This window comes from Rhinolophus sinicus, linkage group LG03, assembly GCF_036562045.2.
Source record: "Rhinolophus sinicus isolate RSC01 linkage group LG03, ASM3656204v1, whole genome shotgun sequence".
NCBI lineage: Eukaryota > Metazoa > Chordata > Mammalia > Chiroptera > Rhinolophidae > Rhinolophus > Rhinolophus sinicus.
Window position 1 is genome coordinate 98974690 of NC_133753.1, and position 22850 is coordinate 98997539.

At 55.6% G+C, this 22850-nt stretch overlaps 1 protein-coding gene across 6 annotated transcripts in view; it reads left to right on the top strand.

Moving 5' to 3' along the window:
- Window positions 1-22850, top strand: part of LINGO1 (leucine rich repeat and Ig domain containing 1) — a 192874-nt gene that overhangs the window by 129042 nt on the left and 40982 nt on the right. For all 6 annotated transcript variants that reach the window (XM_074328306.1, XM_074328307.1, XM_074328310.1 and 3 more), the window contains one exon: window positions 4644-4729. The gene's annotated coding sequence lies outside the window, so the exon portion shown is untranslated. The remainder of the gene's footprint in view (window positions 1-4643; window positions 4730-22850) is intronic.

Genomic DNA, 22850 nt, shown 5'->3' on the forward strand with positions numbered 1-22850 from the left:
CTGTTTCTTTGTAGTATTTTGTGTGCGCTTGCCCTGTCTTAGTCACACCCTCTTATTCTTAAACACAGGACGGCAGAACTCACTTCAGTCCTTCCCAGGGACTTCCCGGGGAATTGCAGGCCCCCCACCCTAAAGCCTCTGACATAAGATGCCATCCTGGTCCCCAGGTCCCCAGGTCCAACCAAGCCTGCCTTTGTCCCAGGGGCTTCTGTAATTTAAATGACTCCCACACCTGCCTCCAGCCTCAGTCCCCTCCCCTAGCTCACCCACTACCCTGCAGGGCGCCACACAGTGCCACAGGCTCCAAAACACAAGGACTGACACCAGTGCCCCGTGCTCATACGCAGGGAGCTTCTCGAGTTTGCCCTCACAGTAGAATGGCCTCAGAGAAGCTGTATTGTACTCATTTGGGAGCTTTTAGGGGGTTGGGTGGGGGAAGGAATGTGTTCTACTGTAGACAAAGTTCACTTCTTGCAGAAAGGGAGAAGCGGCAGGGGCGTTCACAGACATGAGGCCTTTCCCCTGGGGCCTCTGTTCTCATCTTGAGGGGCTGCCTCTTTTCCTGTCCCCTGTGTTGTCCCACAGGCACACACAGCATTTAAGGTGATAATTGCCAAAGTTAAGTGCCAATAAGTTCATAATATAAACCTATAATTAAGCTTGCAGCTGGTGGGCACTTGGGTCTCCAAGGCACCCTGTCAGAGGTTTCCTCCCCACCGCCCTCCCAAGCACCCATCCAGGTCAGTTGAGTTGGGGGCCTCAGGGCCTTTCTGAGAGCTGGTCCCAGACCTGAGTCAGGCATAAAGCTCTGAAGACACCCCTGCCTTTGTTTCAAAGTCAAGTTCAAGCCTTTGAATGTAGGCCAAGGCCCCAACTGCTGTGGAGGTGCCCTCACCTGCCTCAGCTAACACCTCCCTCGTCCAGGTGGGGATTGTCTTGTTGAAAGGCCTGGAACCTCCCCCTTTTCCTTCTGAATAACAAACCCTTAAACTTGGGGGTTGAGAGTATTCCACCACCACCCCTTGAGATCCCACTTATTTAGGGGCTCCCAAATGGGGCTTAGTTCTCTCACCCAGAAAGTCATCCCAGCATGTTCTCAGACCACATATGACAGCGAGGTCATGTGCCCCAGGTGGAGAGTGGGGGCGCAGTAGGGTAGCAAGGTTGTGCTGACTGACTAGTTCTCGCTGAACTCCCGGTGATTTGGTACAAAAGCTCCCTTCTTTCTTCCTTTAGCTATTGACTCACACTACACGTCCAGTGTGGGAAGTGGTCCTTGAGTCATGCAGGGGACTGACAGAAGCTCCCCCATCTGGAACATGTGGCCTCCGTCAGTCACTGTGACAAAGCAGAAAAAGTGGTAGTCATGCACTGGCTCTTAAATGCTATGGCCCAGCGATGACACACGTCACTTTTGTTCAGAGTCCATCGGCCAGAACTTCTCATACGGCCTCAACTGACTGTAAAGCTCTGAGGAACTATGGGGGGCAGTGTGCCCGGGGGCGGGTGCAGAGGAAACGTGCCCAGACATTCAGTGAGCAATAAAATTTTCTGTACGGGTGTCATGAGACCACCCTCAGAGCAAGGGTTTCAGAAGAGCCAAGCCCATGACTTCACATTCATTCTCTCCGCCTGGGGTGGCATGGCCAGAGAGGCTGAGTGCCTGGGCAGACCAGGTGGGAAAAGCTCTAAGCAAGAGTCCCTGTAGACAAATGAGGCCCTGGCAGGCCCAGGACCCCCACCCTCCGGCTCCAGCTTTGCCTCAGCCTTTCCCTTCTTATCTTATTGATCGATTTCAATTCTAACACCATCCTACACATTGAATTTCTCAGGAGGAGAAGCAGGATTGAGTGAGGATGAATTCAGCTTTGGTGGGAGAAAATCCCGGAGGAGACATCCAGAGGCCACTGTGTCTTAGTCCATTGAGGCTGCTAGAACAAAATCCCACTGACTGGGTGGCTTATAAACAACAGCAATTAATCTCTCACAGTCCTGGAGGCTGAAGCTCCAAGATCAAGGTTACGGCAGATTTGGTGTCTAGTGAGGGCCCGCTTCCTGGTTTGCAGATGGCCGACTTTTCATGGTGTCCTCACATGGTGCACGAGGCACCCCCGTGCAGTCTCCCTGGGGTCTCTTTTATAAGAGCAGTTATCCCACTCACGAGGGCTCCACCCTCATTCCCAAAAGCCCCACCCCAAATATCATTACACTAGAGATTAGGTTTCAACATATGAAGTGGTGAGGGGGACACAAACATTCAATTCGTGGCACACTGGGTGTGATGGCCTCAAGCCCAGGAGAGCACCCCTGCTGGGACAGAAAGGGCTGTAAGCTGTTGGCTTTCTTCCACGCTTCCATTCCTCAGCAGATGTGGGTGCCACGGGCCCTGGAATGTACTGATTATGACTGCAAAGTCTGACTCCAGAACACCTAGGATTGAAATTGGCTTGGCCCCTTATTAACTGTGTGACCTTGAGCTAGTTACTTCTCTATGCCTCAGTTTTCATCTCTTTAAAACAGGGCTTTTGATAGCGTCTGTGTCTCTTAGGGTAGTTGTGAAGATTAAATGAGTTGGTACTTGTAAAGCCCTCAGAATGATGCTGGGCATATGATAAGGGCCCCATTAATGTCAGCTGTCACCACTACCACTGTCATCGTCGTCGTCGTCATCACCGTCATCCAGTTCTAGGTGTTGGGGAGTAGATGTCAAGGTCCCTGCTCTCACATATGATGGGGGAAATGGAAAATTGTACGTAGATAATTAAATTAAGATGATAATTTCAATGGTGATGGTCCTAAAACAATAAATCAGGCGCATGAAAAATCACTCATTGTCATTAGACTGGGGAAACACAAACGGAAAGCATGATGAGGTCCCACTGTGTAGCGACCACACTGACTTCTATAAAACTGACACCACCAAGTGCTGGTGAGGATACAGAGCAAACAACTCATATGTTGCTGGTGGGAATGCAAAATAGTAGAGCCACTTTGGGAAACAGTTTGGCACTTTCTTATAAAGTTAAAAATATGCTTACTGTGTAACCCAGCAATCCCGCTGCTAGGTACCCAAGAGATATAGCAACTTACGTTCATACAAAAACCCGTATGCGAATATTTACAGTGGCTTTATTCATAATAGTCCAAAACAGGAAACAATCCAAATGCCTTCAGCTGGTGAATAGATAAACAATTGAATACTACTCAGCAATAAAAAAAAAAAAAAAAAAAAGAAATTCTGATGCAAGAAACAACAGAAGTAAATCTCAAAAGCATAGTACGCTAAGTGAACAAAGCTAGACTCAAAAGGCTACATATAGATGATTCCATTTATGTGACATTGTAGAAAAGGCAAAACTGTAGGCAGAAAACATCAGTGATTGTCAGGGGCTGGGAGTGGGGGGAGCTGACTACAAAGGGACAGAATTGGGTGATAGAATTGTTCTATATCTTGATCACGGTAGTGGTTACACGGCTGTATGCAGGTGTCAAAACTCATACAAGTGTGCACTAAAAAAGGTAAATTTTACTGTACGTAAATTATACCTCAATTAACCTGACTGGAAAACAAAGCTAGCTGTGGGATTGTTGAGACAGGGAAAACCAAATGATGAATCAGTCAGTCAGGGTGTGTGACCGCGTAAGGAGGGGCTCCTGCACACAGCAGTCGGGGAAGGCTTTCTGAGGAGGTGCCTGGAGCTGAACCGAGAGCAGAAGGATCTGGGCCTGCGAGGACTGGGGGAGGGTGTGCCGGGCAGAGCAGCAAGGCGGCACAGGTGGCTGGAGCTGAGTGAAGGAGGAGAGGGCGGGAGACAGGCCAGGGGCTCTGACTCTCCTCTGGGCATGATGAGCCCCATTGGGAGCACTTGTAGAGGGAAACTGAAACATCAATGTAGGTGAGGTGGTGCAGGGAGGAGAAGGGAGGGGAGGACAGGCAACAGCAGCTTGTGATACAAGATGGGGGTGCGGTGACCTGAGGAGAGGGTGGGTCGGGGAGCCCGGCAGGCTGAGGTAGGGGCACTGGCACGGGCAGCTGGGGTCCTTTGGGACCTTGCTGAGAGTATTGCGGGGGGTAGTGGGGCAGAAGCCAGACATCTGGGTTGAGGGGTGTATGGATGAGGACATGTAAGTGAAACTTAGAGGGGACAGACTTGGTGGGAAGCAGTGGGAATCTCAGAGAGAACAGGGTGGAGCAGCCCATTATTGTGTGTGTACGTGTATATGCGTGTGTGTGCGTGCATGTGGGCGTACGTGTGTATGCATGTGTGTTATACGTGTGTGTAGGTGTGTATGTGTGTGGGTGTGTATGTATGTATGTGTGCATGTGTGTGTATGTGTGTGTATGGTATGTGTGTATGCTTGGTGTGACTACAACTTGCAGAGTGGGCCTGACTTATTGAGATGGCCAGAAGTGGGGTCTCGGACAGGGTCTTGAATGCCAGGCCAGAGAGGCCACTCGGGGGGCTGGGGGCTGGCATGGGGCTGGTGTTGCAAGGCCCATCCCTGAGGTAGGAGGTAGTGCAGAGTTCCCCTGGGCTGGGGCACCAGGACCTGTCTTGGGGAACCCGTCCTGAGGTGGGCCCACCGGGGGTGGCCGAAACCCCATCTTTGCTGGCACTAATATTCTTGCTCTTCCTCCACAGTGCATGCTGGGACCGCGACGGACAGGTTGCTGCTCGCCAGGCCCCCTGAGGCCACTCTGTTTGCCTCCTGGTGCAGTCTAACCCAGGTAGGGGGCGCGAGGTGGGCTCACTGGCTCAGGCCTCTGCGCCCAGTGGGAGGTCTCTGGGAGTGAGGCCTGAATGAGCCCCCGCCAGAGGAAAGGATGTGGGCACAGCAGAGTCATCTGGCCAAGGCTCCCAGGCTTCTGAGAAAGCGGGCCACCCCGGCAGCCATCCGTCCTCACCAGGCCACCTCCCTGGGGCACCGGGAGGCCTGGGACACACAATTCCTCCAGCGCCCGTTTGCTGTCACATGTTCACGGTGTGCAGGCTGTCCGGGACTTTCTCTGCACATACCTGCTAGTACTCTGGCTGTGGAGGTTCTGCCTCTGTGGGGCACTGCCTGCTGTCACTGTACTCACCTTGTGACTCAGGAAGGCCGGCTCTCTGCTGGACTGCCCCAGGGCAGGGCTTCCCCCCCCCTGCACCCAGCTCACTTCTCCAGTTGGTGTTTGTCTGCTGCTCCTGGACACCTCAGATGGACGCTTTCTGCTTAGCGCCAAGTGCCTCAAGGGCTGGGATGGGCTGTGGACTAGGCTTGCTAGAAAAAACACAGAATGTCCAGTTAAATCTGAACTTCAGACAGATCAATCTTTTTTATTTATTTATTTTTTTAAGCATTAGTTCATCAGAAACACTGCACAAGACGTACACTTTTACTTGCTAAATCTGGCAGCCCTAGTGGGGGCTGACGTCCCCGTCTCCCTCCTCTTCTGGCTAGTTCTCCCTGCTGGGCCACCGTGGCCCTCTCGGGTCAGTGGCAGGTATCTGGGAACCCAGGGAGGCCGAGCTTGCTCAGGCCACAGTGAGTGGCCATTTCCTAACCCCCACATCCTCTGGACCATTCCCACTGGAGGCTGGGGCAGCAGTCCTGGCTGCTGAGAGCAGTTTCAGGGTCCTGTCTCCCCGTCTGGCTCTCTGACAGCAGGGTCCAAGCTGAGGAGATCATGGGGTGGGGTTGGCTGGGCCTCTGGCCCTGTGAGCGGAGCTGTGAGACAACTCATGAATAGAAAATTATTTCGTGAGCTTGAGACCCAGAGTACTTGGGGGTACAGAGGTAGAGGTCGGGGTAACAGGGATGAGGCAGGGCCGGGATAGTGGAAGGCTTGGAATATACAATTCCTGCATCCTCGACAATGGGGAGACATGGGAGTGTTTTCACTGTAAGCTGAGTTATGTTTCTGACTATATGTTCTCTGTGGGTTCTCTACCTAGTTACCTCACAATGCAGGGTATTTTAGCATGGAGTTCAACCCTCCTCGTAATCTCTTCTTCCCCAGGGCTAGACGCTGCTAACTAGTTTGATAGATATCCTTCCAGACATTTTTCTATGCGCTTACAACCATCTTTTAAAAAGGAAAAACATGGGATCATGCAAGTTACACTGCTCTGTCACTTGACTTTTTACTTTCATTTATTGTATAGCTCATTCCAGAGTTCTTCCCTCTCCTTTTATGCCCATTGTTTGGATGGTCTTTAAATTATGTATCAATTATTAATCCTGTTGGTGGCCCTTTAGATGGCTTCCGGTGTTGGGCTATTTATAACCTTTACGGGGAATCTCCCAGGCCCCACATCTGTGTGCACTTGTGTTCTGGGACCTGCAGGGATGTTTCTGGTGGTGGATTGCCTGGGTCAGAGGGCACACACATTTCCAGATTTGCTTGTACGGCCAGACTAACCTCCGGAGGCTGTGCCGATCTACTATGCACAAGAGGCCCCTTCCCCTTGCCAGCCATGGGCATTGTCAGTCACGTAAGCCCCTGCCACTCTGACAGGTAAAACTGATTCTATTTTCTGTTTCTTTGGCCACTATGAGTTTGAGCATAACTGTGTGTGGGCCGTTTCAGTTGCTTCCTTTGTGGATGGCCGTTTCAGGCCATGTCCTCGCTTATTTTTCTACTCATCTGTCCATTCATTCAATAAGCACTTATCGAGCCCCTACTATGTGTTGGACACTGTTTGGATTAGGGACCTCACTGAACGAGACTGACAAAAAATACCTGCTCCATGACACTGATGCTCTAGTAGAGGAGAGGCAGCCAAGGAAAAGCAGATGCGTGAACTGCAGCGTGTGTGTGAGTGTTGAGTACTAAGAAGAAAAACATGAAGCAGGGAGGAACGGAAGGTGTTGGGCCACTTGGACGTGGCAGCCGGGAAGGCCCTCCTGGGAGGTGGCACTGAAGTTCAGCCCTGTAGGCAGGACAGACAATCAGGAGCGGGCCGGTCTGCTCAGGGCTCCGTGCAGCCAGGACAGGGTGTGTGAGGAGCGAGTGGGACACGCGGCCAGAGAGGATCAAGAGCCAGGTCACGCAGGGCCTGTGGGCCCCCCTAGGGACCCGCTTGTCCTTACAATGAGGCTCGGAGCCAGGGGGAGCTTCTGATTAGTGACATGACATGATCTGCATTTCGTTTTCACCAGATCCCTCTGGCTGCTGTGAAGGGGGCTAGAGTGGAAGAAGGGAGATCAATCAATACTGTTGAGGTGATCTGGGGAGGGGTTGTGGGGGCTTGGACTAGGGGTCCTGATGGAGGTGGGGCCAAGTGGATGGATTCTGGGTGCGCGCTCATGGCAGAGCCAATAGGATCTGCTGAAAGATCGGACGAGGTGGTGTGTGTGAAAGGGCGCAAGTGTTACTGCCTTAGTCGTCTTGGGCTGCCACAACCAAATACCATAGGCTGGGGGGCTTAAACAACGCAGTTTTGTTTCTCACTCTTCGGGAGACTGGGAAGTCCAAGATCAAGGTGCCGGCAGACAGACTCAGTTCTTGGCGAGGAGCCTGCTTGGCTTGCAGACGGCCTCTGTTTCCCTGTGTGCTCGCATGAGCTCTTCTGTGTGCAGGTGGAGCGAGAGCTCTGGTGTCTCTCCCTCTTATAAGGGCTCTGATCCCATCATGGGGGCCCCACCCTCATCACCTCCTCTAACCCCAATCACCTCCCAAAGGCCCACCTCCAAATACCATCACATTATGGTGAGGGTTTCAACATAGGAATTTTGGAGGCGAAACATTCAGTCCACAACAATGACACCAATGGTTTCGGCCCAAGTGGCTGGAAGGGTGGGGCTGCCAACAACAGAGAGGCAGAGAAGGGGAGTCGTGGGTTTGAGTGGGAGAGCTCTGCTGTGGCCAGGACTGGTTATGTGAGGGGTGGCGCACAGAGCAAAATGAAACTAGGTGGCCCTTTGTTTAAAAAAATTATTAGAAGTTTCCACGTGGTGACAGTAGAGCATGAAACCAAGCCGGGGCCCTGTGTGACTGCCTCGGTGGCCGCTGGTGAGCAGGCCTGTGGACTGTGACGTGCAGGCGACATCCAAGTACAGACGTGCAGCGCATGGCCGGGTACACGAGGCTGGGCTTCAGGAGGAGGTCTGGGCTGGAGATACAAACTGGGGGTCATCAGTGTAAAGATAGTATTTAAAACCATGGGCTGGATGAGTGTCAAGGGAGTGAGACTAGATAGGAAAGGGAAGGACCAAAGGGAAGGACAAAGGGGCCTCCTTCAGCCAGAAGTTGGGGAGCTGAGGAGGAACCGAAAAGGCGACTGAGTAGGAGCAACCAGCAAGGTGGAGGAGGACCAGGCAAGTGTGATGTCCTGGAAGCCAAGAGCAAGGCGTGTCACGTCCGAGGGTGAGTGAGCTGTACGCTGAGCCCTGATGGTGCGTTAGCCGTGGGGAGGTCACAGGTGACCTTGTCTCAGTGATGGGGGTGGGTGTGTGTGCATGAGTGTGTACGTGTGTGAAATGCATCTTATTGACTTGCAAGAGCAAATTCATTTATAAGAGGGTAAGTGATTTAACCCTTTATCTGTCACATGCTGTAAATGTTTTCTTTCACAGTTTTATGGTTTTTGTTTTGTTTTGTTTTTTTGTCATTTAGGTTTATGGAGTTTTTTTTAACCCCTTAAAAGTTTAAACTTGTCCTGTGGTCAAGTCTGTCACTCTTTCCTTTAGCGGTTCTGACCTCACCTACTGCAAAATTTTGAAAATGTTGCCTCATATTGTTTTCTAGTGGTTTATGATATTTAAAAATCTTCAAATATCTAGTTCATCTGGAATGTTTTTATGCGTGTGGTGTGAGGTAGGGACCTGTGTTTGTTCCCAAGTGGCCAGCCAGCCAGTTGTTTTGCTGTTGACTGAGTAAGCGGCCCTTTCTGTCCCCACTGCTCTGCATCTCCATTCCCAGCGTCGACTCAGTGTCCCCACAGTCTCCGGGGCTGTCCAGGCCTTAGTGTTTGATTCCATTCACCTTTGCCTGGGCAGAGATGTAGCAAGTAGAGAGAATGGACAGACAGTGGTGATTGATTGAGGGTAGAGGTGGGGAAGCAGACACAGCTGCCTTCCCCACCTGTACCCTCAATCAGTGAGGGAGGAGGCGCAGGGACGTTAGGGGTGAGGGGAGCACTTGGGCATTGAGGCATCACCACAGTTCTGCAAGGCTGTTCTGTGCGCTCATTTGCAGATGAGGAAACAGAGGTTCAGCCAGGTTTCATGCATGTCCCGTGGTCTCCGCTCTTGGGAGGTGGAGCTCACACTGGAGGGCAGCTTTCTCGGCTCCAGGGCCTGTGTTCTATCCACGGCTGTGAAGGGGGAGGTGGAAGGACGGGGTTCCAGGAAGGCTGGAAGGGCTCTAGGCACAAAATGACCCCCACAGCTCACTCTGCCATTGGGTAGGGTCGGGAAGGTTTTCCCATTTCCTGAGCAACCTGTTAAAACCAAAATGTTCCTGGCAGGGAATCACACTTTAAGTTTACAGCTAACATCTTAATTATCAGTTGCCACCTCTGTGGGGATGAGCGGACAGCCCGCTGAGGACACTGAATGGGGCCAGTGTGATGTGTATCTGTGTGGTACGGCCAGGAGGGAGGGGTGTGAGGGGAGGGCAGGTTTCCAACAATCCGCAGCTTTTTCTGGACCCTTGGGAAAGAGAGGGAGGGGGAACTGCATCCACTGGGAGCTCAAGGGGATGTGGCAGGAGTAAGCTGAAGGGGGGAGGGGAGTGGCAACTTCTCTGTGGAAACCTATAGCTGGGCTCAGAGAGGAGCTGCATCTATTAGACACCTGCTGTGTCCTGATACCAGAGGAGGCTTAGCACAGTCTCAGTCTTGTCCTGTCAAGAGCAGCAATCAGCCACCCAGGAGCGACCTTGGGACAGCTGCAGGGTCGGGCTCAGTGTGTGACCCAGGTCAGGAGGGCCTAACCCTAGAGGTCACCCAGAGGGGTGGCTGAACTCCTTAGGCTGAAGGAAGATACAGCAAGAGGCCCCACATGGTACCAGGCCGCTTCCCACCGCACTGGTGCCTGGGGGCAGGGGACTAGAAAGGAGATGTGGCTGCTTGTCTAGAGCTGGTGTTTCTCTCCCAGAGGGGCTTCCCTCCCGCTTTGTGTCCGTCTGCACAAGGGGGCTGACCTGTGTCTTTGGGGGATATCATGTGTCTAAAAAGGTGCCAGGTGCCCAGTCACTTCGACACTGTGCTGGAGCCTGGCTTAGCCTTCCTGGGACTCGGGCTAGAGCAGCCCCTCCGTCATCACCCCTTTCCTCTCCCGTCTTGTCCATCCTCTCCCCTGTCCTTTCCTCCTCCCTTCTCCCTCCCTTCCCTTCCCCTCTCCTACTCTGCCGCCAACTGTAGTCTTGCACCCAGCTGTGGTGGTCAGACCCTGAGACACCCAGACACCTTTTCAGGTCAAAGCTGGCCCAGGTCCTGGGTGACCTGCAGCCAGGCACACCTCCAGCTCTTCCCTCATTTTCACTTGCACACCCTCCTAAACTTGCTGCCAGGGCTCAGCCAGGTAGAAGCAAAGTGAGATGGGAGGGGAGGAGCGGCCCAGAGCACTCCAGGGGGGGCACCTACGTGAGCAAAGGCCTGGGTCTCTGGAGGTGCTGGGAGTGGGGCCTGGCATGAGGAGGGGAAGCGGGGAGGGGGAGGGGTCAGATAGAGGATGCCTCCGCGGCTGGCTGAGGACTTCAGAACTTATTCCTGAGGCCAGTAGTTTTCAAACTCTGTTTTTCTTCAGCATTTCAAACCTATCATAGGGAAGCCTGAAGTGGAAAATGGACTCGATCATTCATTTAGCAAATATTTACTGGGCACCTAGCTTTCTAGACCCAGAGGCACAGCTGTGAACCAAGCAGAAACTAGCTCCCTGCGCTCCGGGAGCTGACACCCTGTAGGGAAGTGTGGCTGAACGAGTGATGGCCTCACCCTGCGTCCTGCGTCCTGAGTCCTGCGTCCTGCCTGCTTCCTCTGTCTCCTGGCCCCGGGCATCTCCACAGACATGGGGACTCAAGGGGCTGGTTCTGGAAATCTGCTTTCCTTGAGGGACCTGAAAGAGAAGCTAAAGGAGAGGATTCCTTTCTGCTCATGGAAGGTTCTGGGAGGAAGGGTGGCCAAGACAAAGAGGAGGTGAGCAGAGAGGAAAGGAGAGAAGGGCTCAGGACAGGCGCCCACCCGCCGTGGCTCACCCTCTAGGCCAGGGGCAGGGCTGGGGCTTTCCCAGGCGTGGTGGCCACCTGTCCTGTCCCAGTTTTAGCAACTCAGTCCCAGGATGGCTGGTCACCATACCAGAAAGCCTGTCTGTCCCTGAGGCTGATTGGCCTTTGTCCCTGGCCAACCCAGAAGGTCCAGTCAAGCTGTGCTGGGCCTCTGAGCAACCAAATGTTTAGGTCAAGGTGCTGGCTGTACCGGAGACTGTGAGCCGCTGCTGCTCCCTGGGGTGAGTGGAGGCGGGTGGGGCAGGCCCCAGAGGCCAGGTCTGACCGAGGCCAGATCAGGACTTGACTCTGAGGCCTGCGTAGGGCCTGGGGCTCGAGGCAGAGCTGCCTACACTGCTGAGTCCGCCTGCCTCTGCCATCAGAGTCTGGCCGCCGACTCAGGAGTTCTGGCTTCCCTTCTCAGTTCCGCCTCCGGCTTGCCATGTGACCTTCGGAAGGCGACTGTGAGCCTGGCCCCAGTGGCCTTGCCTGGGACACGGCTGTGACTGTGGACCAGAGCCATCTGTGGGAGGCTTTGCAGAGCACAAAATGTGTCCTGGAGTAATGTGCTGCCGTGGTCACTGCTGTGGCTCAGATGCCTGGCCTTGGAGTGCCCACTGTGGGCACCGTGGAGAAGGGGGAGTATTCAAGGGTGAGATCGCCAGTGGACTTTAGCCCCTGGGAGAGAGTCCGAGGCAGGTGGACAAAAGGTTGAGGGACTTTGGCCTTCCTTAGCTGGGGGCAGAGTCACCTCCTAGGGCAGAGGTGACCCAGAGCCTGAACACTCCACGTCCCAAAGTGACATCCGATTTTTCCCTCTCTCGGGGGCAGATAAGAGGTGGGTGGTCCAGGCCCAAGCCTGGGGCTGCACGCACAGCCTCCTGCCTTCTGCCCCTCTACCTAATGGCTAATTACACCCTGACATGCAGGCAGGCAAAGAAGGGATTTTCTGTGAAGCAAAATCTCCCGTAAAATGTTCGGGCCACGCTGGGCTCTGCTTCCAGCCTCCTCATCACCACTGCTTGGCTGAGCCACGGCCTGGGAGGCCACCTGGGGCTCCTTAGTTTCTTTCTGACAGGGAGACGTTTCCATGGCCTGGGCTTGGCTTTGGGCCCAGGATGCTGCGTGCGTGCGAGTGTGTGAATGTGCGTGCGTGTGTGCACCTGTGTGCTGGCTTGTGTCCAGCCCATGCACCTTCATTTATGAACTTGGCGATGTGTGTGTGTTCTGAGTGCGTGTTTTATGTGCCTGTGGCTGTGACACACCAGCAGGCACGCCGCAGCTCATAACGGCTGCCGGAGCCATCTCGGCCGGTGCTTCTCTACTGTGCGGTTTCTCAGATTCCTGGGGGCTGCCTATGAGAGCCTCTCAGTGGCTAAAGGGCCACTCTGTGTGTGAGTCCCACCTGTGATTGGCACGGCATGCTGGTTTTGGGTGTGGGTTGAAAGCCTCGAAGTCCCCACAGGCTCAGGGGCTCGGGGATACCAGATGGCAGCTGGATGGCTCACATTTGAGTCAAACTTTGCCTCTCTTCTTTGTCTTGAGTGCTTATTTGATTCTACCAAGTTTTGAGTGCTTGATGAGGGCCAGGAGAGGGCAGGGTATTTGTTTCTGAGAGTTCGTGGAGCCGGGACATGTCCGTCCCTCTGTCAGTGCCTTCGGCCACACTGCCTGTTCCAGCCATAGAGCCGCTGTATGTGCACTGAGGTCGCCTCCTAAAGCTGGTGTTTGAACTTTATTCACATCTCCACATTGTGCAACATATGGGACTATTGTAGCCATTTGGCAGTTGAGGAAACAGGTCCAGAGAGGCAGAGCCAGGTTTGAAGTCACTCGGTAAGCCAGGGCTTTCAGCAGGGTCACCAGCTCCTCCTCCCGGCTCACGGACCCCTTGCACTGAGCCCCAGTCCTGGGCCCCTGGACCCAGGGAGAACAGGCTCCCGTTTCATGAATGAATCCAACTGGAGGCACTGCCTTCTCCGAGTGGAGCTCTCCTTTCCTGTCATCACTCGGCATTGTCCTAGAGAGATGGCCCCAAGTCAACAGGCAGGGAACCACAGGAGGTAATAGCATTGATGTCCATCATTGATATTTCCTTACTGTGGCTGTAATTAGCAATTCTCCCACGGCTGAGGCCCGATCCGGCAGACAAGTAGAGGAGTGCTGGCTTATTAATGTCAGCCTGTTAATGTCACACTGACAAGGCTGACGGGGGGGTGGCTTTAGGGAGGGAGGAGGAGAAGCAGGCTGGGCAGAAGGGTCAGCCCCCCCTCCTCCACCAGGCGCTTGTTCTCCTTGAGCACAGCCCTCCTGTCCCACGTGTCCCAAGGGAGTTCACGTTCCAGGTTGCCTCCGTCACCCCACGGCCCCTCGCTGCTCCCTGTTCTGACAGGATGGCTAGGATTAAAGAGTGGCCTCCATGTCCCTGTCAAGCACGCAGGCATGAGCCTGCGGGCCCCCCCTCCCAGGAAGGTTCATGGGAACCGTCCCAGGTAGCCAGAGGAGGGAGAGGCACTCCTTAGCCCTCGCCCTTCTCCAGAGGGGAGAGTGCCAGCCCTGCGTCCTGATCACCTCCACAGCCACGCGAGGCAGCCCCATCCTGCACATGTCCCCTCTCCACGTACTGCTCCAGAGAGGGGCTAAGACGAGCACTCCAGACCCCTGGGAACCTCCTGTCCACTACTTCAGGCTTTCCTTCCCCTCTCCCCCCAGGGAATTCTCGGGGCAGCATACCCCGCACCTCTGCTCCAACCCGATTGCTTGCTTCAGTGTCCTGCCCAGATCTCTTTAGATTCTTTGGTCCCTTTAGCGGGGAGAGCCAAGCCAACCATCATCTGGAGAGGCTGTGACCCAGCCCTTGACAGCTCCCACCTTCCTTGCCTCCAGGTGGCCTCTTTGCTGCATGCCTGGTCTAGGGCTGTTCCGAACTACTGATTAGGGGGGAAAAAAAAAAGTAGTGGTAGCACTTGTTTCTTGAGTGTTTTTTTCTGCGCCAGCTTCTGTTGAAAGCATCTTATGAGCATTTGATCCTTATAACAACACTAAGGGGTAAATATGCTTATTCCTATTTTACAGATGAGGAAGACTGAGAGGCAAGGAAATTAAGTTAGCCACCCAAGATCACAGGGCTGCTGAGTCGTGGGCCCAGTGAGCTGGGCCCTATGTCTGGCTGAGCAGCCCCCTCCTCTACCTCACGTCTATTCCTGCATCTGCCTCTCTCTTCCAGGAGCTCCAAGGGCAGGCAGGGGCCATATCTTCTTGAGCCCCCAGCCCAAGGCTGGCCCCCACACAGAGAGGGGAGTAGGGGAAGCCACACATGCTCTAAGCTCTGATTTCCGCAGCAGGCCCTCCTGCGCCTCAGGTGTGTGCCTGCTGACCCCACAGCGCTGCGTGCTCCCTGCCCACAAGGGCCTTACCCACCGTGTGCCCCGCTGGTGCTGGTTGCTGAATGAGGGACCAGTGCTGCCTGCAAGGCCCCCGGAGGCAGAGAGAGGCAGCCCTGCCTGCCGAGCTGCCTCCTCGAGGACCTTCAGAGCACGTGCCTCAGCTCATGCTGGGTCTTGGCGAGGATGTCCATACAGTCACATCATGGATTTGTCCATTTGTTCATTTATTCAGTCATTCAACAAACACTTGCTAGATGCTGTGTGCTCAGTGCCAAGCCCTGTGGAGGGTCTTAAGTGTGCTGAGACCATCAGGTCCTGCCATGCCCTGGGGAGCCCGCAGCCTCGTCCAGACCTGAGCAGTGCGGGTAAAATGGGCCCAGTGGAGGCAGTACCAAAGCATCGGTGTGCGTGGTGGGTGGGGGAGGGAGGCAGCACAGAAGAGGAAACCTGAATGGTTTTTTAAGGAGAGGGAGGTGTTTTCAGGCTGCCGGAGAGGGAGGGCACCACAGGCAAAGGGAGCAGCTTGTGCAAAGGCTCCGAGTCTGGGAGAGCAGGTCAGAGTTAGGAAGAGGTAGAGTTCAATTACAAAATACCCAGGTGGGTGAGCCCGGTTATAGAGACGGGGTAGGGGTAGCTGTGGAAGCTCTTGGGAGGATAGGTGCCCCCACCCCCGCTGCTGGGGACCCCTGGAGGGACATATGAGGACAATCCCTGAAGACTAGGTCTTCTACAAATGGCTACAGGCCCAAGACACATTGCAGGGAGGTCACACTTCTCCTTTCTTGCCCAGCGTGGGGTGAGGTGTGGGCAGGTCAGCATCCGTGGGGGGGCTGTCCCCAGCATGGGGACTGAGCCAGCTGTGGAGGAGTGTGTTAGGACAGAGATGCCCTGACTATACCAGGAGGCTCCTTGGGCTTAGGGACCAGATGTCCTGTGCTGCGCTGGCCTGGAGGGCACCCATGACTAGATTCTCCCACCTGTGCCACGCCTCCCAGCCCTCGCAGCTCTGGGCAGAAGGGAGACTGAGGCCTGCCAGTGGCAAGGCCCTGACCAGGGCCACACACCAGTAGTCGGGGAGATAGGGTTCCTCCCAAGCTTCAGGGGGATGTTGGGGTCCTCCGTAAGGACAAGACCCCCAGCTCTCAGGGTCCAAGGCAGAGCCAGGGCGGACACCCTGTGTGGCACAGAGAAGGCCTGGCAGGACCCACCAAGGTCAGAGGTCAGACAAGGAGCCTGGCATGTTGGCAGAGGAAGAGGCTTCCCTGTGGAGTCTTAGTGCTGGAAGCTTTTCCAGGATTTGACTGGAGCACCTAGTGGCTGGTCTCTGGGGAAAATGTCATGCGCCTCATGAAGCCCAGAGCAGCCCCAGTGGGAGCCAAGCTCTGCCTGGCCATCCTCCTCCCGTGTGCGCAGGCGCGTACCTGCAAGTGCCCACCTGTGTGTCAAGCTCACACTCAGGCGTGTTCAGACCTGCTTCTGTTCGTACTTGCAGACCTCTGTGTGTGTGTCATGTGTCCAGCTGTGTGCCCACATGTCCCGTATCCGTATGTGTATAGGCCACGCCAGCAGCCCCCCAGGGCACAACTTTTTCTTCCCACCCTAGACAGAAAGCTCCCAAACTTGCCGCTGACCAGTTTGGGTCTAGCTCTGCCCTGCCCCTCGCATGGCCCTCTGAGTCCTGAGGTCTGGCCTCCTGGGGACGGGGACAGGCACTGTGGGTGGAGATAGGCATGAGGAGGCTGGCTCAGGCTGAGAGGCGTCAGCCAGCTCTTTTTCATGCTGATCCTCTCCCCACCCACACTAAGTGCCCTCCATGGGGTCCTGACAGGTAGGTGCCCTCCCCTGCCACTTGTGCAGTCCCCGTGATGGGGAGCTCCCTGCCTCCCAGGGCAGCAGCAGGGACGTGGGGGACCCTGCCCAGAAAGGAGAGGTCAGGAAGGGAGGGAGTGGTGTCAGCGCCCGGGGCTCTCCCCCAATAGCCAGGCGGGGGCTTCAGCTCCTGGCGGCAAGGTCAGGCCGGAGGACTCACCTTGTTGTCAAAAACTATTAGTGGCAGCAGCAAGGGATCCGGGGAGGATTTCTCTCATTTCCCAGAGCTTTCAGCAAGCCTCCTCCCTTCCCACCCCTCCGCCTGCCAGGGCTGGGAACACACACACACACACACACACACACACACACACACACACACACACACGCACGCGCGCGCCAGCTCCTGTGTGGCTGAGAGAGGGAGAGAAATCTAGGTTAGTCTCCCAGGGAGGACTCCGTGGCTCTCCCCACCTCCTCCCCGCACATCTCAGCATTGCCAGTGCCGCCTCAGTCCTGCCCAGCCTGTCAGAGGTGCCTTGCGCTGGGACCCCAGGCTCAACACTCCCTGTTCCTTGCTGGGCCTCCCTGTCTAGGTGACCTCATGCCAGGCCAGCAGCAGAAGCTCCCCGACCCCCCACAGCCCTCCAGCTTCAGCCCTTGGGGTCGGGGATGACGGGAGGAGTGGTTGGGGACATCTGTCTCTGGAGCTGGGACCGTTTAATAGCAACCCCACGCAGAGAATGTAGACACAGACGGGGACCCCTAGGGTGGAATTTCAGGCAACCTGACCACATGGCAGGGGCTCGGGTCTGGGTAGGATGCCTCAGGAGTGGCAAGGGGTTTCTGAGAGAGAAGGTGGACAGAGAGGCAGCTAAAGATAGTACTGCCATTTCAGGATGGAGCTTGGAGTAGGACTTCAGCTCAGCTAAGCCGGTGCCTGAGATGGGACCCAAGTCCAGATGGGGAGCCTGCCACACCCACTGAGCTCAGGGAGCCCTTCATTGGACTGGGTGGCAGAGGGAGGTGGTGGTGTTTCCTGCGTCGCTGGGGGGAATTGCAACGGTCTGAGTCATCCAGGGACACTGGAAGCCTGCCCCTGCCTCCACCCCAGGAGACACCAAAGCCACTTCCTTCTACTGCCCTGGCACACAGTTCTCAGGCACCCAGCAGGGTGTGACGCAGGGTCCTCAGTGCCTGCCTAAGCGTGTCTGTTGGGTGAAGGGATAGGAAAGTGATTTGATTGAAGCTAGCTAGAAAGAACAACTTCCTGATGCCACTGGGACAGCCTGGCCTCAGGACTTGATGCATATAGAGGTGAGACAGATCCTTAAAAGGGCTGTCAGGTGGAGGGCACCCAGGCACCCACAGCTCCCCCTGCCTGCCAAGTGTGGGGAGGCACCAGCTGCCTGCCTGCACAGGCTTCAGCCTGATCCAGAACCGCCAGGCCCAGAGCCCACCGGGATGTGTGTCTTTATTCAAGCATTGGGTATGTGGGTCCCGTGTAGGGGTTGGCTGTTGAACTATTGGTGTCACTTGTGTGTATGTGTGTGCACATATGGTGCTGTTTAAAGGATCTAGAGGGATTGTAGTTAAGGCCATGGAGAGGGTGGCTGCACCAGCCTGTTCGGGAGTGGAGACTCCCCGGCCAGGCATGTGGGGAAACACTGGCTAGGGGAGCTGGTCTTTAACCTTGAGGCCTGGCTGTGAGAGGGGCGAAAGAAGGCCAGGGAACGCCCTGAAGAGGGGGTGCAGAGTGTTTGGGTTTGAGAGGCGGAGGTGAGGCAGGCTCATGTTCTCCTTGGATGGGGTCCCAGGGCAGGGCCGGTCTCCCCACTCAGATTGGGGCTCCTGTGGCTTTATCGGCTCCTGGACCGCCTGCCTCCTCCTTGAGAACCTATAGAAGGAAGTTTCCTGCCTTCTTGTCCTCAAGGCCCCCAGCCAGCCACATCCCTACCACTCTGACCATGCCTGGCCCATCCTTCCCTTGTTCCCTGTGGCCCCCACCAGGAAGCTGCAACCCCACATTCAGGGACACCTCTTGCAGGAGCTGGGACAGCTGGGGCTCCCCTGGGAGGATTGGGGCCGCCACACATCATCCCGCTCTTAACCTGCCTGAGTCAGCACATGCACGGGACCCCATGGGCTGGGGACACATGTCACATGTGCACAGCCTCCCTGAGCAACAGGGCAAGGAACCGGAAAGGACAGCTGGCTCTTACTTTGCCGGGGTGGCTTGCTCAGCCCACCTCTTTCTCCTCTGGCCTCCATTCAGAGGGCCCCGCGGGACTCCTGGCAGGTGCTGGGCAGGTGTAGTGTGGGCAGTGTCCCAGGCGGGAATGGCCCATGAAGATTGGGGTGGAATCTGAGACGACCTCTCCCCTCCCGGAGCCATTGGGCCTTGGAGGGTCTGCAAGACCCTGTGGGTCAGCATAGCCCCTGTGCAGACAGGGAAACTGAGGCTCAGTGAAGTGGGAAACTGAGGCCTTGTGCAGGGTGTGGTTAGGGCCACCTGTCCCAGCTTGCTCAGCCCCTCTAGGAAGGGCAGAGGGTAGGAAAGTCAGAAGGCACAGGGGTGCAGAATCTAGGGTGGAGTGAGGATGTGACCAACTAGTCACCCAGCAAATGGTGTCTGAGCCCCTGGACCAGAGAAGGGCTCATATTAACCCTGCCCTCAAGTGGGCAATGGACAGTGACCTGTACTGTGTCTCATATGGCCTGGCAAGGTAGGCACTGTTATCCCCATTTCATAGATGCACAAACTGAGGCCCTAAATGAGGCTCGTGAATAGAGAGGGACAGTGCCTATTCATAGGGGAACAAACGTGCTCCTGGTGCAGGGGGCTCTTCCACACTGAACACTCTCAGCAAGGAGGCTGTGCTCGCTGCCTTGAGACAGAGCTGGCATCAGCTCCTCTGAGAGGCAGACACTTCTCTGTAGGACTCCGAACTTCCCCGTTTGTTCCCAGTGTTGGCCAAGAATTTCTCCTGCAAGTCTGGCCATAGTCCCTAATGCTTTAACTTCACTCACCACTCTTGGGGGGATGTTGTCAATCCACAGCCACCCCCCCCCCTCTCCTCTCCTCCTCTGCTTTCTTGGTTCCGGGTCTGAGCATTTGGGCATTGGCCCCTGCCCCCTGCAGCCTAGCTAGCCCCTGCAGGCAAAGCTGACCCACTCCAGCCTTCCCACCCAGGCCTGAGGGTCAGCTCGCCTTTGCCCAGCAGTGCTGTTCTCACCACAGCCCTGCTCATCTCATTTCTGTTAAACGCACTTGCCATCTGAAGGGCTTTGTTTCCTGAAGGGTTTCGTTTGTCTGCCCATAACCACTCTCCCAGCCCGTTCCCATCTCTGCAACCTCTCCCTGCCGTGCCCAGCATGGTGGCGAGTGGGCAGCCAGAGCCCTTCCTCCCTCCCTCCTGCCTGTCTTGGGAAGAGGTCTGTTCCCCAGGCAGCTGTCTCATCCCTGCCTCTGTGGGTTTCCCTGGTCCCAAACCAGACACCTGGCTTGACTGAGAACTAGGGCAAACTCTCAAGTCCCTAAAGACTTTGCAGCTCCCACTCCCCACCTTCCCCACCCTGGCTAGGAAGACCTGGGCGTCACCCGGGAGCGTCGTCTGACGCCTGGGGGCCTGGCCTTGCTTATCATGCTCCATACAGAGCAAGCCCCAAGTTTACCATCATCCCAAGAGAAGCTGCCCTTAGATTAAGATGAGCAGGAAAGCAAGGTGGCTTTAACTACTACAAAGGTGTGAGTGATTGATAGCAGTTATGTTATTGGGGTTTGGACAGAGGAGCATTAGAGCAGGAGTATTAATAAGAGTAACAGTAATAACCACTACCTCAGTTTCTAGTGTGTCAGGCATTGTTAACACTGTGAATGTATTAAATCCTTTAATTAACCCACTAGCCTAAATGAATTTCTAATTGGCAGGAAGATAAGGGGAAAATGTTGAGAATAGGAGCTCCTAAACCTGCACCCCAGCTCCCAGCTGGTACAGGGCAGAGCGTCCAGTTGTTTGCACAGCAAACCATGTCAGGCGTTTGCTTGAGGTCACCTGGGGAGGGCAGAGGAGGCTCTGCTCATCCTGGGGGCTCACAGTTCTCCCATGAGACGCTGGGTGGGTGCAGTCTCCCCAGGGTCTCAGAGCTTGGAGCTAAGGGTCATCACCCTTAGCTCCCCCTGAGCTAAGCAGGCCCCCTGAGGAGACAAAGCCAGTGTCCTCCATGGTCCCTGAACTGTCCCCACCTCCAGCAGCTGAGCAGCTGCCTGGCCCTCGGGTACACCTTTGACTGCACTCCAGGCTGCACGTGCCCCAGAGCCTGCCTAGAAACGCAGTTTCACGTGAGTCAGCTGGGCGCCTGTTGGGTGAGTGGAGCTGGGAGCTGGGGGCTGGGATGAGGGTCCCATTCTGCAGGTGGGGAGCCCAAGGCTCAGTGAAGAGAAGTAACTGTACTGAACCCTCCTCTCCAGAAGGACGGCCTAATGAGCTCCTGAAGTGAGAAGGGGCCTGCTGCATTCTAACAGGGACTCACCACGTCATGCAGACAAATGGGAGCTAATGCTGGCATTTCAGATCCCACCTCTTTCCCTCCCCTCCAGGCAGTCTCCTGGTTGCCCAGGGCACCCCCTGTGGGAGGAGGCCAAGCAGCTGCTCCCAGGCAGTCCTCCCTACGCCTCCCCCCCGCCCCCCCAGCCTCTCCTAACCTGCCAGCTTTCAAGGTCAGGCCGCTTGCTAACTCAGTAATTGATCTGGGAGATTTCCATTATAAATCTCTCAGCTGTGGCCAACTTCTCCCATACAGCTAGCAGCCACAACCCACAGCCCATTCCATCCAACCTACCCTGGCAATGACCCCTCATCCATCCCTCCTGGGAAGGTAGCTGGCCACTCCCTGTCCTCCCACCTCCGCATCAGGGCTCCAGAGACTTTGAGAAGTAACTTGGTTCTGAATTGACCTCAACCACCAACTACGGAGTGATCTCAAGCAAACCACTTTCCCTCTCTGAGCCTCTGTGTCCACACCTGGCCCGTGGATCTAATCAGATGGCCTTGAGGATCCAGTAGGAGAAAGTATGGGAGCTGGAAGGGTGGCCACTGTGCTGAGGGCTCCTGTGGGACCCATGCCTGGGGGTCCTCAGGATGGAAGAGCCCAGGGTAGGGCATGACAACACCTGCTTTTCTTAGCAAGTTGGGAAGCCTTCTCAGAGGAGGTGGCATTTAGGCTGGGCCCTGAAGGATGAGCAGACTCCCCCACATTTGGGGGTGGGAACAGTGGTAGATGGCATTCTGGGGCGTAAAGAAGGGGCCCCACAGGGAGGCATGACAAGCAGGGGTCCTAGGTTTTCTCACTTGTAAACCTGAGCACGTCCAGCCCCTGCTTACACAGTGGTTCCTCGATGCCCTTGGGCTGTAGTCCCCACGCCCCGGGGGAGTTTCCGAGGCACCAGAGGCACTGCCCTGCCCCAGGCCTCCAGCCGGGATGAATTTCCTCAGTTTTCTATACAGGCTCTAGCCTTTGCACCAGCTGCTCCCTAATTTGGCTCTATGACCACAATACAATTGTACTCTGCAACCAAATAAAACCCCCACTCCTTCCCAAGGCCCCCCAGGCCCTATGTGATCTGCCTCCCGCTCCCTCAGAGCCCACCCTTCTCTCGGTTCCAGATCCTGGCATTGGGTCTCCAGTTCAGGACTCAACTCAAATGTGCCCAGCTTACGTAGCCAGCAGGGGGCCAGCCATGCCACTGTGCAGGACCGACGTGTGTCCAGGATGCAGAACTTGTAGTGCGAAAACCAGGGTGTCCCAGACACTTCTTGGTGGCCAGCCACCCTGCTCTCCCAGCCCCTGTGGCAGGCCACCTGTTTTCTTGTCCTTGCCGCTCTTCATTCGGAAGACTGGTTTGTCTGTGTGCTTTTCCTCGTTGACCGTCGTCGATGGGCTGTGTCCACCACCGGCCTCGGACCTGACCTGTGTCCAGCTCTGAATCCCTCATGGCCGGAGCAGTGCCGGCCAGTGCCTGAAGACGCCCAGTGTTTGTTATGAGTGAGTGAGGGGCGTGGACTCACACCTGCATCAGCCTCTCGTCTCTGGCCTCAGTTTCCCATCTGTACCCTGAGGTGGGCTCTGGGTGTCTCAGGAAGGGCTCTCCCAGTCCCAGTGCCCACACAAGCAGCACGTTGGAGAGGAGGGGCAGTGCCCAGCTCAGTGAGGTGGCCCAGCAGCCGGGTGGGGACAGCGCAGCTAGGGGAGAGCACGGTGTCACAGCCCTCACCTTCCTAGATGCTCACCATCACCTGGTGGCCATTACTGGGCCAGACCCAGGGTGGGGGTGTCCAAGTGATGGTACCGGCTGTCAAGCCCCACTCCCCTCCCGCCCCCTGGGAACAGATGGCCTAAGCTTGGGCGAGTGGTAGAGATGGGGACTGGCATTTGTGTATAAGTGTGGTTTTTAAAAATCTGACACA